This window comes from Eutrigla gurnardus (assembly GCF_963514095.1).
Source record: "Eutrigla gurnardus genome assembly, chromosome: 11".
Lineage (NCBI taxonomy): Eukaryota > Metazoa > Chordata > Actinopteri > Perciformes > Triglidae > Eutrigla > Eutrigla gurnardus.
In genome coordinates, this window is record NC_139925.1 from 24,050,955 (window position 1) to 24,064,348 (window position 13,394).

General features: G+C 41.7%; 1 long non-coding RNA gene across 3 annotated transcripts in view; it reads left to right on the plus strand.

The window, feature by feature from the left end:
* LOC311020988 overlaps positions 1-13,394 on the plus strand; it is a 62,254-nt gene that overhangs the window by 41,113 nt on the left and 7,747 nt on the right. For 2 of the 3 annotated variants that reach the window (XR_014597958.1, XR_014597959.1), the window contains one exon: positions 3,153-3,294. This is a non-coding gene — a long non-coding RNA (uncharacterized lncRNA). Of the gene's footprint in view, positions 1-3,152; positions 3,295-10,783; positions 11,566-13,394 lie in introns of those variants that run through there. The other variant, XR_014597960.1, reaches the window with a different exon arrangement.

Genomic DNA, 13,394 nt, shown 5'->3' on the forward strand with positions numbered 1-13,394 from the left:
CCCGTAGGTGTGAATGTGAGTGTGAATGGTTGTCTGTCTCTACATGTTGGCCCTGTGATAGACTGGTGTCCTGTCCAGGGTGTACCCCGCCTTCGCCCAATGATAGCTGGGATCGGCTCCAGCCCCCCCGCGACCCTGAATACAGGATAAGCGGTAGAAAATGGATGTATGGATGTGCATATTGGGGGGGGGGACTTGGTTAATTGGGGTATGTGGACTTCGGTTTTGAAGTCCGTTTTGAAGTCAAGTTAAATGGCAGCTGTATTACTGCAATGTCATGAGGTCACGTGGGATCGGATGGTTGCATGAGATGGCATCTTGCCACCCTAGCAGTAATGCCTCAGTGGTTCAGACCAATCGGCATGACTCAGGAAGCTAATGGTTCAAAGTCACTGAGGTGACGGAGAACGACACAAACACACGGACGATCACTTCAATGAGACCTGGGATGAAGAGTCCGTGCACAAAGCTCAGCTGTGAGATAAAAGAAACAAGCTTCTGTACAAAGACTGTTCTGTGAGCTGAAAAACGCTGCGTTGAAGCATAAAAACATGCAGCTCAGCAGCGCTGTTGTCTATTCATAAACTTTCAATACATGCAGAAATACACTCAAACACACACATACACCTACACACTTTCTCACACTGACATTTGCTGTGTCCGTACACACACACACACACACACACACACACCTCTGGTGTGAATGGCCCTTGGCCACAGGCAGAGTTTTCACAGTAAACTAACCTTGATCAATAACCTGCTATGGACCTCAGCAAAACCCACTGTTCTCCCTACTGCTGGATTTCAATATCACGCCTGTTTGAGCACTCTAGCCACGGGCCAACTGTATGTGTTTGTGTGTGTGTGTGTGTGTGTGTGTGTGTGTACAACTGCTGCTGCATGAATTTATTGAGCCTCTGAGCATGTGTGAATGTGTTTGCGGCCTTGTGTACGCTGTGTGTGTGCGTGTGTGCTCAAAGAAGACTTTTGTGCATGAATTCCAGAGTGTGTTTGAGTGAAGCCTCGGGGTCCGCTGTGAACGGTGCTAACTGGCCCTCTGAACTCCTCCCTGTGAAGAGAAAGAGAAAGCCACCGGGCATGTGCAGAGGACAGCATGCCATTTACCTGGGCTACGGATGGTTTTTAAAACTGGCAAGAGGGACTTCCACACACACACACACACACACACACGCTGGTGATACTCCTGCCTTTACGCCTCAAACGCAAAAGCACACCTTTGCTCCCTCGCCTCAAACACAAGCGCACTTCAAAAGTTTTCCTGTGTGTTTTTTTTTTTTCTGGTTTGTTTTTCCTTTTTTTTTATTTTTGGAAGCGATACAGGCGGTACTACCCCGGCGTTTAGAGAGCCTAACCGCTCTCTTCATGTGCCCTTTTCTCGCTTCCTGCCTCGGCAAAAAAAAGGCCCCTCCGCGCCAAAAAAAACAAAACAAAACCTTGCTAGTTTACATCCAGCGCTACAACTCGTGAGACAACCTTTCTGGCTCTCCAAGGTGTTCCTCTCACAGTGCTCTTTATATACGGTGAAGTGTATACGGCCTCTGCCTTCAGGAGAGCCTGATCAACCTCGCTAAACGCTCAGAAGCAACTGCTGGATGTGCTGCTTCTCCACTAACGAGTAGTGAAAGACCCGTTTGATATTCTCATCAGACGTCAGTACTGTTGAGAAACTCATCTGAACCTGTGTGTGTTCATTTGTCTTTATGTACCTGCCTCGGCATGTGTGTGTGTGTGTTTGTGTGTGTGTGTGTGTGTGTGTGTGAGCTGGTGTTGAATACAGCTGACCCAGATGTGTTAAGTGGGTCATGGGAACACCACCGCCCACACACTTGGGGTTATGTGTGTGTGTGTGTGTGTGTGGATGGGGTTAGGACACTGGGGCTGTGCCCTGATTATACTCAGATTAGTTTTGGGAATTCCTGGCTCCTCCTCCTGAGCTCCAGACTCCCTAACTCTGTCCCCCTCTCCTTGTTCTCTTCTACCTGTGTTCCTCCTTCTTCTGTTCGCCATCCCTCTTCTTCTTCACTTAAACACAATGGGCCTCATTCACCAATATCAATATCACCAATACGTTTTTTCTTTAATGTTTTTTTTCTGAAGAAAGTTCCAAATATGAACCTACGCCAGATTTAAAACTCGTGCCAGTTCTTGCTAATTAGCATATGTAAACGCCCCACAAATGCCCATGAAAGGGCATGAAACTGCAGGGCCGTGTGCAAACACAGAACTAGCACACTGAGGAAAAGTCGAGATGCAAGTAAAGAATGCAAAAAATCTAAATCCGGAAAACAAGCGGACTCCATGTTGCTCTGAAGTGGAGGAAACGAGAACAAACGAGCCGTTAGCATCATGAGTGGATCTAAAATAACACTAACACAACATGTCGTATATATATCAATCCATAGGCTGCCATGTTTATCCAAGATTAAAACCATTTCAGTGGTTGAATTTATAGACCTTCTCCAGTTTGTAAAGCAGAGCGCCACCTGCTGTCTTCAAACACATCAGCATCTTTTCAAGATGACGATTGAGCGCTCTGGAGCGAGTACGCCTGTACCGCTGATTGGATGACACCTTGGTGATGATGTCATCAACCAGAGGGGGCCAGGGCACATCCTCCATCTCCTAATAAAAGAAGTCATTATAGAAATGTGTTGCTGGACTTTAAAATTAATGACTCAAAGATTTTGTTCAAGGCTCAAACCCACAGAACTGTTTAGTAATAAATAGGAATCAATGCGTTAGTGGAGTGTTTTCTTTTAAAAGACCATAATGCTTTGTAATATAATGAAAATAATAATAATTGAACAAGATTAACAATGATATATGTTTGCAATTTCCTTCCTACAGTATCATACAACTGTAGAATAGAAGAAAACGAAATAAACAATTATTTTGTACAAAAATGTTGGCACGCAAGTAAGTTTGCTTTTAAATGTTCATAGGATTTGTTCTTACCTAAGAACTCACTCTGCTCTCTCGTCTTTTTTTCCTTCCGAGCAATGCATGATGGGATATAATGCTCAGTTGGTGACCAACAAAGTGTTGAATTAACCTGCTCTCCTTTGTTTGATCTGGTTTGACTACCTCATTCCTGAATGGCCCTCCTCTTGTCTCTTTCTGGTGCTTTTCAGGTTGCGTCCCCAGTGAGTGGAAATGGGGCATGTAGCATGGGGCATGTAGCATGCAGCATGGAGCATGGGCGGGACGGTTGGGAGGAGAGATGGCAGTCAGGAATGTACGCTGACTGGAGGAGTGCCAATGGTTCTAAAGCAGGTAGGGATCAATGCCAACTACCTCGTCTCCATCTCCGTCTGTGAACCAGTGGCCGTCATGCTCACTGACATTCAAAGTTGTAATCAGCAGCAAAGATTTGCTCCTCTGTCTCCACCCCTCCAGTGGTGAACATGACGCAGAGCCATTTCTGGCAGTCAATATGAGATATGTTTGATTATGATTGTTGTATTTGACATATCACAAATATATCTATAATCCCAATCGCCATAAGTCTGTATACACAACAAGCAGGACTTTCACCCAGGACACCACTGTTTGTGTCCCATGTCAAACCAATAGTAAGTGATGACATTTCAATTTATGTCCATAACTTAAAATATGCAAAATGTACCTATTATAACGAAATAAGTAGTAGTTTTGTTGTGTTTTTGGTTTATGTTGTTCACATTTACATAGTTAACCACGTGATTCAAACTGCAAAGGTCATTCAAAATTCCATTAAGAATTTTGTATGGGAACATAATACGTTTTTTTTCAAGTGTGTCAAATATTTATACTAAATGGTGAGGTTTAAATGTCTTCCATAAACATACCGTGTGGGTTGTTGGTGTCTCCCCCTGGCAATGGTGCATTTTCGTAATGAAAGTCAATCGTAACTTAAAAATTACGACATTGAAACTATACAGTATGAGCTTTCTATAAAAAGTTACCGATTTATTGAATGTATTTGCTGAAGAGAATGTTTTTTTCTATGAATGCAAAACTATGAAAATGTGCTGTTGCTAAAGATTCTAACTCCCAACGCTTCAAATACCAACACTTGGTCAACAACGTCCCTCAAGTTACCCATAAACGTACAGTTTCCACTTGTTACATGCATGGAGCCTCTTTTCAAAATATACTTCCAACTTAGGTCTGCTTAGCTTTAGGCTAATAGTCCAATAGAGGTACTTGGTTGTGTTCAGGGTGAGATCGTGGTTTGGGTCACGAAACGTATGCGTGTTACTTTCACTACAAACAATCGCTTCAATTCACTACATTTGTCACATAACTGCTGATAGTAAGGTACAGAAGTTATATGACACAACTGGTAAAATGAAGAGATCACCTGGGTGAGAGTCCTGTGTTTGCTGAAAGGGAAATTCAAATATAATAAAAACTGAACCAAAGGCCACATAGAGGACTCGTTTGCTGCTGAAGTAAAAGGACTGTTGGGTTTAGTTTACACAGTACACAGTACAGTCACTCAGTTTTTGTTAACCTCACTAAAACACATTCTCACATGTATTCACTCTGGAGAGTTTCAGCTTCATCTTCGATGTGAAACATGAAAATCTACAGAAAAAGGGCCGTTTTTAGTTTTCAAACAGCATAATGTGGACATTCCCCTCAGATGAGTAATTATGAAGTTGATTATGAAGCACTTTGAGCAGCATTAGGATTGTTTTCATGAATGCACTTGCTTTATAGCGGTGTATGACTTTACTATCCGCATGCTGTCTGCTATGGGCCAAGACTGCCGAAGGACAGTGGCTGTAACTGGCTCTGAGACAGATTGAGAACATCAGGTGTTTTAATTCAACTCTTTTCAGCCTGTTAAACACGGCTGCTCAGGCCAAACTGGCCCTCGGCTACACACTCTAATGTTTATACGTCTGAATATGAGCCAAGCACATCCCCTCAACACACAGGTCAAAAGCTATGATCTCAGAGTGGGCTTGTGCCAGAGACATGGCAGGCCTGCCAAACGCTACAAGCCCGTGGCCAGACGGCGGCTATACAAGGGTCAGGAGCAGCCAAGTGGTGTCCAGTGAGGGATACCCTGGTATAGCGTTGGCCAAACAACACCCCCAGGCTGGCTGGACTGACTCAACATGACTGCTGTGTGTGTGTGTGTGTGTGTGGCTTTGCTTTGCTGTTTACTGGCCAGCGTGTGATGATCGGTCTGGGCTGGATCGGATCCCTCCTGTCCACATCCCAGTCTGGTATTCTGTATTGGTGCTATCTACTTCAGGTTTAGATTGTTGATGCAATGTATATACTATATAACTATATAGTAATATATTTTTGATGCTCAGATTTCTTTCTTTCTTGTGATGTGATGTTATTGTGTGTTTCATAATTTATTATTTTAATATTATTACTTTGTTTTTCAAATTTCAAGGGTTAGGGTTAGGGTCATTGGAATAGTTATTGCTTTATTTTTATTATTTATTTGATACGTGATTTTATTTTAATTTCCATTGTATTTATTTATTTATATCAAATCATTAAAATGGATGCATTTTTTTCTTTAATTTTCAATCATATTTCTTTTATATGGTTTGGTTTCGATGTTTGTTTCATTTATTCATTGTTTTTGATTCAATAGTTTTATTTTGGTAATTCATTTCTTTTTCTTTTTTAATTTATAAAGTTGAAGATTCGTTCAGAGAGCACACAACCCTGCAGTTTCTCTTCATCTGAGTTTATGTCAAAATGAGTGACAGCTGATATGACCATTGCTTTTCTCAAACATTTGTCTGTTTAGCTAATTATTGTACTATTTACAATTATTGTTCATTTTCTTTTTCTTTCATTAATTTATTGCTTAACAAATAATTAATATAATATTTTTTTGCATTTATTTATTTTCACTATGCTATGCTAGCCATTGCATACAGTACAGGTTCCACTACTAGGCTAACCACACACACACACACACACACACACACACACACACACACACACACACACACACACACAACACACACACACAAACACAGACACTGAATGTACTGCCAAGTCCACTTGCAGGTCACAGGAGGATAAACACACACTTTGGCCAAATACACACACACACACACACACACACACACACACACACACACACACACAGGGCCAAAACCAACCTCGACCACTCTGTGGCCAAAGGCATTAACAGCCCCGTCCCACTCAGCAGGGAATCCCGGCGCTTGGCTCTCGGTCTATCTGGGAAAATCCATCTAAGGGAGGAGAGGGAGCGCCGGGTGGTGGGGGAGGGTTGTGGTAAGAAAAGCTGGACAATCAAATATTACACAGTGTTTAACACTTCATTTTCAATCCCCGCCGATCCCATTCCGTGCCAGTGTTAATTGCTGCTGTGCTACCTGCCACCAGTGGTCCTTTATGAAATGACTTCTGAATTGAAGCATATGGACGAGAAGCCGCGACGGGAGCTGGGAACGACTTGAGGAAGGGTCCCATTAAATAAGAGCCGGCTAATTACTTTGTCCTCCCTTTTGTCCTGCGCTATCCAGGCTCTCGCCGGCGTTCATATATCTTACTGTAATGAGTAAAGCCAGGGCCCGGCACCTGCGCTCGGTAATTAAACATATAAATTCTCCCCACACGGAAATATGTGTACTCACCAGGATTGATTTATAAGGCTCTCTAAATTGCACTGTTGAGCTTATTTTCATTGGCTGTTTTTTTTCAGAGCGGGGAAGAAGGGGAGAGTCGTTCATCAGCTCAGTGGTGGAAAAGCTTGATCTTTTAAATCACTTGTCAAGTTCCCTTTTTTCCATTGTTTCTGTTTGTGTTGTGGGTGAAGGTGGTGGTGGTGGTGGGGGGGGGGGGGGGGGGGGTTCTCCCAGGCCGGCCTTTTGGATACTGAAATGAACCATTCCTCCTTCACAGCCAGCCAAGAACCCCAATGGAAAATGTATTCATAAAAGCATACCACGATGGAATAGGGGTCCAAAGGAAACAGGTCCATGACTGGTGTATAGTTCCTCCTGCTCCTAACTTCCTCCTGCAGCAGGAAGCTGCAGACAGTAACAGGAGCGATGGGACGATTACATCTGGCATCCAGAACGCTGCGGCAGCTTTCAGCTCATATATAGTTGTCAGGGTGAATATGCAAGGCCATGATGATTTGTGTAGAAAGCTAGTTTCCATCATTACGACCATTTTTGATAAATTATGTTATGGTTATTGAGGATTTTTTATCTGTTTCATTGTTGAATGTTCTTATTTCTCTTGTAGATATACTGATGTACTGTAAGGCTGATAGATGGAGCTCATTTTGGGCTTTAAAATCTGACCCTGATACATGTTTACCATGCAAACCTACTCGTTACCCTTTATTGTCTACATATTTTATTTTTTATTTTATTTTTTTATTATATTTTCTCTGCCTTTTTAATCCTGACAAGAATATTTTCTAATTAATAATTGTGAGAAACTGGATATGGATAAAAATAAATAAATGTGTCAGTCTTCTAAAAGTGCTTGTATTAAGCTTTTGTATTTTTGTATAATCATACAGCTTTGCGGACGTAAAGCTGTACAGTTGTTTGAGCAAACACAGAATAAAGGTTTAAAACAAAACTATATACCGTAGATGACCATTTAGTAGCCCGGGCGTTTAATATGCTAAATCGACTTGGAGCCCAGGCGTTTATAAGAACCAGGCGCGTATTTGCAACAGGCTACAATTTATTTTTGCAATGAGCAGCACCAGACCATCATGTAAAGAACAAGGAGCTCACCATAGCACCACTGGAACAAAACTACTTTTTCCCCCCGACGCATCTTTATTGACATCAGACAATAAATACAAAGACAGTTTGTCTGTGTTACCGCGACACAGGGAGCTGATCAGAGCAGTGTTATGAATGATAACGGAAGGGGGGGTCGATCGCGGTAATTTCAACACTGTACATTAGCGCATTTATCTATATCCCTATATCCCTCAGTCTAGCGCGCCTGTGTTTGTGTGTCTGTGTGTGTGTGTGTGTGCGCGCGCCTGCATGCGAGAGAGAGAGAGAGCGCGAGAGGAGGGGCTGACTGACAGAAGAGGTGAGAGCCGTGAAGTGCTGTTAAAAAAAAACTTTTGTTTTCTGTGCAAGACTATGGTAAACACTTAATCGCCCGGGCGTTTAATTGAACCGGCGTTTATTATGCCAAATGAGGTCAGACCCCGGCGGCTATTAGAGCACAGGCGCGTATTTGCACGCGGGCGATTATTTGGTCATCTACGGTAGTTAGGTTTACTCAAGAAAATGACGTTTTGGCAACAAAATGGGCTTGGTAAATGAAACCCAGCATGGTTTGAATTAATACGCAATTAAATTGAAACAAAACAAAAAAATGCAACAAAATTACTTTTTTTTTTTAGGACACTAACCTGTTTTTTGACCCCGCACCACTCAGATTTAAATAAGATTAGATTAGATTCAACTTTATTGTGACTAGCAGAGTACAGGAACAGAACCAATGAAATGCAGTTGACGTCTAACCAGAAGTGCAAAAGAAGCATTTAGAAGCATTTAAATACCAATACAAGTGCTTTTTGAGTACAGTGTGTCAAAGTAGGCAAAGGAAATGTATTATGTACAACAGTGAAAGGTTAGAAACATAATTCATAAAACAATGCTTTGCTGTGTGGGATTATAACTGAAACCTGTATCGGTTAAATAGATGAAACTGAGTAATGAAAGCTGTGTTTGAATGAAGGGAACTTCTTTTCTGTTGGACACTATTAGATGTTGTGAGATCTAGGGCCCTAGTTTCGTAGACCAGGCGCAGTCAGCTCTCAGCGCACCTGCGCCACGCCGACGGGGTGTGTCCGCCTGGACTTTGCAAGTTTCGTGCACCGCGCAGGCTCGCGCAGGCACCCGTCACTCCCACCCGCGCAAGTGGGAAAGAGGGAGGAGAAGAAGGCGTGAGTGGGAGACGAGGAGGAGACGAGGCGTGGACTGGGATTAATACAGCCGATTCAGATCTTCACCAATCAAATGAGCTCCTCTCCTCACCTTTAATGCGTTAGGGGAGGTTCAGTGCAAGTTCCGTCACTTGACAACCCGATGACAGAAGCAGCGCCGCCGCTCCCACCACGCGCATCACGCGCGTATCATAATAATAACAATGCCGATATTATAAAAAACAGGAGAGAGAGAGGGAGATGTTTTGGTCCGAGAGGCTGAGTTTCCGTTACGCGTGCCATCCGCCTTTGATCTGACGTCAGATGTGACGGGACAATCTATATAGATATACATTCACGTGTTGATTCAATTAGTTGCATTAAATAGTGTTTGTTGTGATTATTTATTGCATTTAAATGTGCCTGGAACTGTGGAAACCTGCCTGTGAGGTCTCGGTGACGTGTACGCACTGCGCGCCGTCAACCAAACTTCCGATCCGCCAGCTGTGATTGGCATTGAATGAATGGGCTTTATTTACGCCTTGCACCTTGCGCCGAAAGTAGACCAGGTCGGAGCTGGCGAGCTTTCAGCGCAGTCTCAGCGAGGCTTTTTGCCACGAAACTTCCGCTACGCCAAGCTGAATCTGTAACGCCTCCCCCTGCTGCGCCGCCACACCCATCTTGGCGCAGGCAATCCACCAAACTGCCAAACTGACGGTGCGCAAGGCTGCCCGGGTCGAAACTTGCATTGCGCCGGCTCCGCCACCCTGCGCCGCCCTGCGCTGCGCCACGAAACTAGGGCCCCATGTGTTGGGACTAACATGGTCCTTGTGTTTAGGTGGTTTTTCTACAGTAGATCTATTATAAATGACAGAAGTTTCACAGCCAACTATTATCACTGGTGTAGAAACAGTCACGCTCCTTAAGTCAAAGATACCGACAATCGAGATGATGGCGGTATCATTCGATGTAAGATGACGTTTTCAAGCAACAGCATCGTAGCGGGTCAGGGTTCTGGGCTGCTGCTGGTCTTCCTCTGTGAAGCAGCGTATGAAAGCATACGAGCCTCATTCCCCTCCATGGCTGATGGGATTCCCTATTAGCCGACTGCAGAACGTTTCCCAGCTGGGAGTCTGAGTCTGAATGTGCTGTGTTAAAACCTAATGAATGTCATAATTAACTGGATATACTTTACATTTAGAAGGGGATCCGCGGTTGTAAAGCGCTCTCCGTGTTAACCCTGTGTTCACCCTCATCCCGTCTCTCTGACTCCCCTCTGCTCTCTCTATACTCATTTCCTAAGACCACTTTTTATTTTATCTGGTTTGGGTTATTTTTCTCTGTTTCTTGTTCAATTTCTTTTCTTTCTTTCTTTTTTTTTGGGGGGGGGGAGGTTTGGCTGAGGCCTACAGCTTTCACAGCAATTCTGACACTTTTATTAATAAATCATTGGGAAGTTAATGAAAACGGCATTCAGGCATATCCAAAATGATTGTGTTCTTTGTCATGCTAATAAAGTGAAAGATGTTCGTCCAATGGGTGAATGCCTGCACATTACCAGCAACTTCTGATTATGTGTGTGCCTGTTGCACCTCCTTCGTTCTCCCTCTCACCTCCTTGTTTCCTCTCACCCTCTCCTTCTCACAGACGAATGTTTTAGCATATTTATCTCATAGGTTATCAACATGAATCCAATAGGCTCCCGAAGCAGACATTTGTGTCGCTCTAAATTGCTCAGAGGGAAATAAAAGGAGATGGTTGCTTTGACTTGTTGTTGACCTCCACTTTTCTCTGCCTCACACCCCCCCTCTCCTGCCCCTCTTGTCTCCAATCACCACCTTTGTGTCTGGGCTTTACATACAGGGGAACTTCATTTACTTCAAAACTTTGAAAAGAATCAAAAGTTTGCAGCTTCTGCCAACACTTTGATGGGCCGAGACGTGCAGGAGGTGGCCAAGTTCACCATCTACTCGCAAGCAAGGCGCTTTCTGGAGGGCATGATGAAACGAATCAATGTACTTTCCGCTGCTGATTAAATAAATGAATGGGGAGATGATCTTAGGATTCATTTTGCTTTCATGAAGAGTTGGTCGTTGGCGGCTCCTTCATCTCATCTTACCGCCCGGCTCAGTCGCCAGGACAACATGTTGGCATCGTACGTTTTTCCAAACCGCATATGTTGAATGTGGAAGTTTTGGCATCCGGCCTGAGCAAATTATGTGGTAACCTAGCAACAAAAAGTTAGCGTTGCCTGATGTTCATTTACGCTAGTTACACAGGGTAGTTACGCAAAATCCTTGCTTTTGTTTGTTAGCGTTATGTGAGAAATTGCTTAAGGAGGATGTAATTTATTTACACTTGTTATGTTGCATTGTTGCATCTTTACATTACGCTGCTAACTCTTGTTACGTAATGTTGTATAAGAAAGTCTGATGGGGCACTCGTTATTTATTTACACTCGTTCCCTGTAACATGATGTTGAGATTCAGAAACCTGTTAAGTAGATGAGGCTCATATGAAATGTGTTTATTAACATTGTTAACATTCTTTTAGTGTAGAACGCCGCCACTCCTTGTGGTTAGCATCAGCCTACATTATTTTCTTCTGGAGACTTGCTTGATATAGTGTGTGTGTGTGTATATATATATATATATATATATATATATATAATATTTCCTGTAGAAGATCAACTGTGTTGGGAGCAAGTTAACATTTAATTTGATATTAAATGAGTTGCAATAATAGGCTGTTATGTCAATGTAAACTACTATTCTGTAGTGTAAAGTGAGAGGCATGGCTAGGTTATGTATTTGCAGTCATAAATTAGAGTTATTTTTACTATTTTACTATTCTATTTAAACAAGTTTCAGTGTGCAAAACTCTTAATACAAAATGCTGTATGTTGGGTCATATCTCACGTAGCATTCAATGAAAACATCCGTATCAAATTAGATCAAGTAATTCATGCTTTAAATTTATCAGATCATCTTCACATTGTATATGTTGAGAAATTAAATTCCAGTGGTGAAAGAGGTATTCTCATTCTTTACTGAAGTAATGTAAACTCTGCACTCTGCAGTAAATGATTCTTGTCAGTGTTTCACTAATAATATGATGTCTCTGGATTCATATAACTGCTGCATTGATGTATGTGTTGCATTTTACACCTGTAGATATTAAAGATGTTCTGATTTTACTGCTCAATAAATAAATACATTTAAACATCACCAAATTTGGAGATACATGGTTTTCAGTGGACAGGAAGGTTGCATAAAATTTAAATACTCGTTACTCAGTACAGTTACATTCTAACCGTAGTTGGATTTAAAAGAATGTGGTGATTGTTAATTCAATCATGAAAACATAGCAAGCAGAGATTTATTTCATAAAAGAGACAATGATGGTTGTTCACATCCACGACATCAACCATGAGATACATAAACATACCTTTAATAATCAAAAATAGAGTACTCTACAGTGACACCGTAATGATGCAAATCAAACACTAAACCACAATTATCAGGAAACCAACTCATTTCAACATTATGACAGTGAACAAAAGGAAACATTTCCTTTTCATTGCCTTCAATCTTTACACATGATTTAAATTATCTTACAATATTTAGACGGAGGACAAATTATTTGAACCTGCATTTGATGGTTTATTACAACATTTTTACGAGTTAAAAGCTGTAAATTAAAATTAAAGTTTTTAAGATGAATTGTTAATATATACAAACACTCCTCTGTAAGTTACCTTCAAAGCTTATTATAAATAATGAATGACTATGATAAGCTGAATTTGAATTGTTTTCATTTGGCTGCTTGTGACAGTGGTTCCTACCTTTTTTCACTTACGACTCCTTTAAACAAAACAGTCTTTTATTGTATTAAATTGAAACAATCTGAACACGCTAAAAGGTAGAATTATCCAGTATTCCAGTAATTTGGTTGAACAAATTGATATCATTATTTGTAGCAGATGTTTTTGTTCTGGTTCCTGTCCTGTTATTCATCTGCTGACCAGTATTTTGATTTTGTGATCCCTCGGTTCCCAACGCTGAGAGTCACTGAGATTTAGAAACCACAATTTAAAGACATAGCACATTACAACTCTACCAAAGCAGTTATTAAATGTTGTAAAATAATCAGTTTGAAATTATGATTTGAAGGTTAAACTTCGGACTAGATGAGATTTTCTTCTTTTATATTAAAAATGACAGTTTTTCACTTCATTTAATTTTCACAGATATTTACTCTTTTTTCTCCCCCACATGCACATGCTGTCTCATCTCTGTGTCGTCCATAGATTTCTCAGGCCTGCAGCTCCAGGTACACGGTCTGATTTTTTTTTTTCATAAAGCCTGAATGTGAAAAAGGGAATGGAATATTTGATGGGGATGGGCTCCCATAATCAAGCTGAAATCTCCATCATTATCCTGTATCAGCCAATCCCTTTTTTTAAAAGCACCAG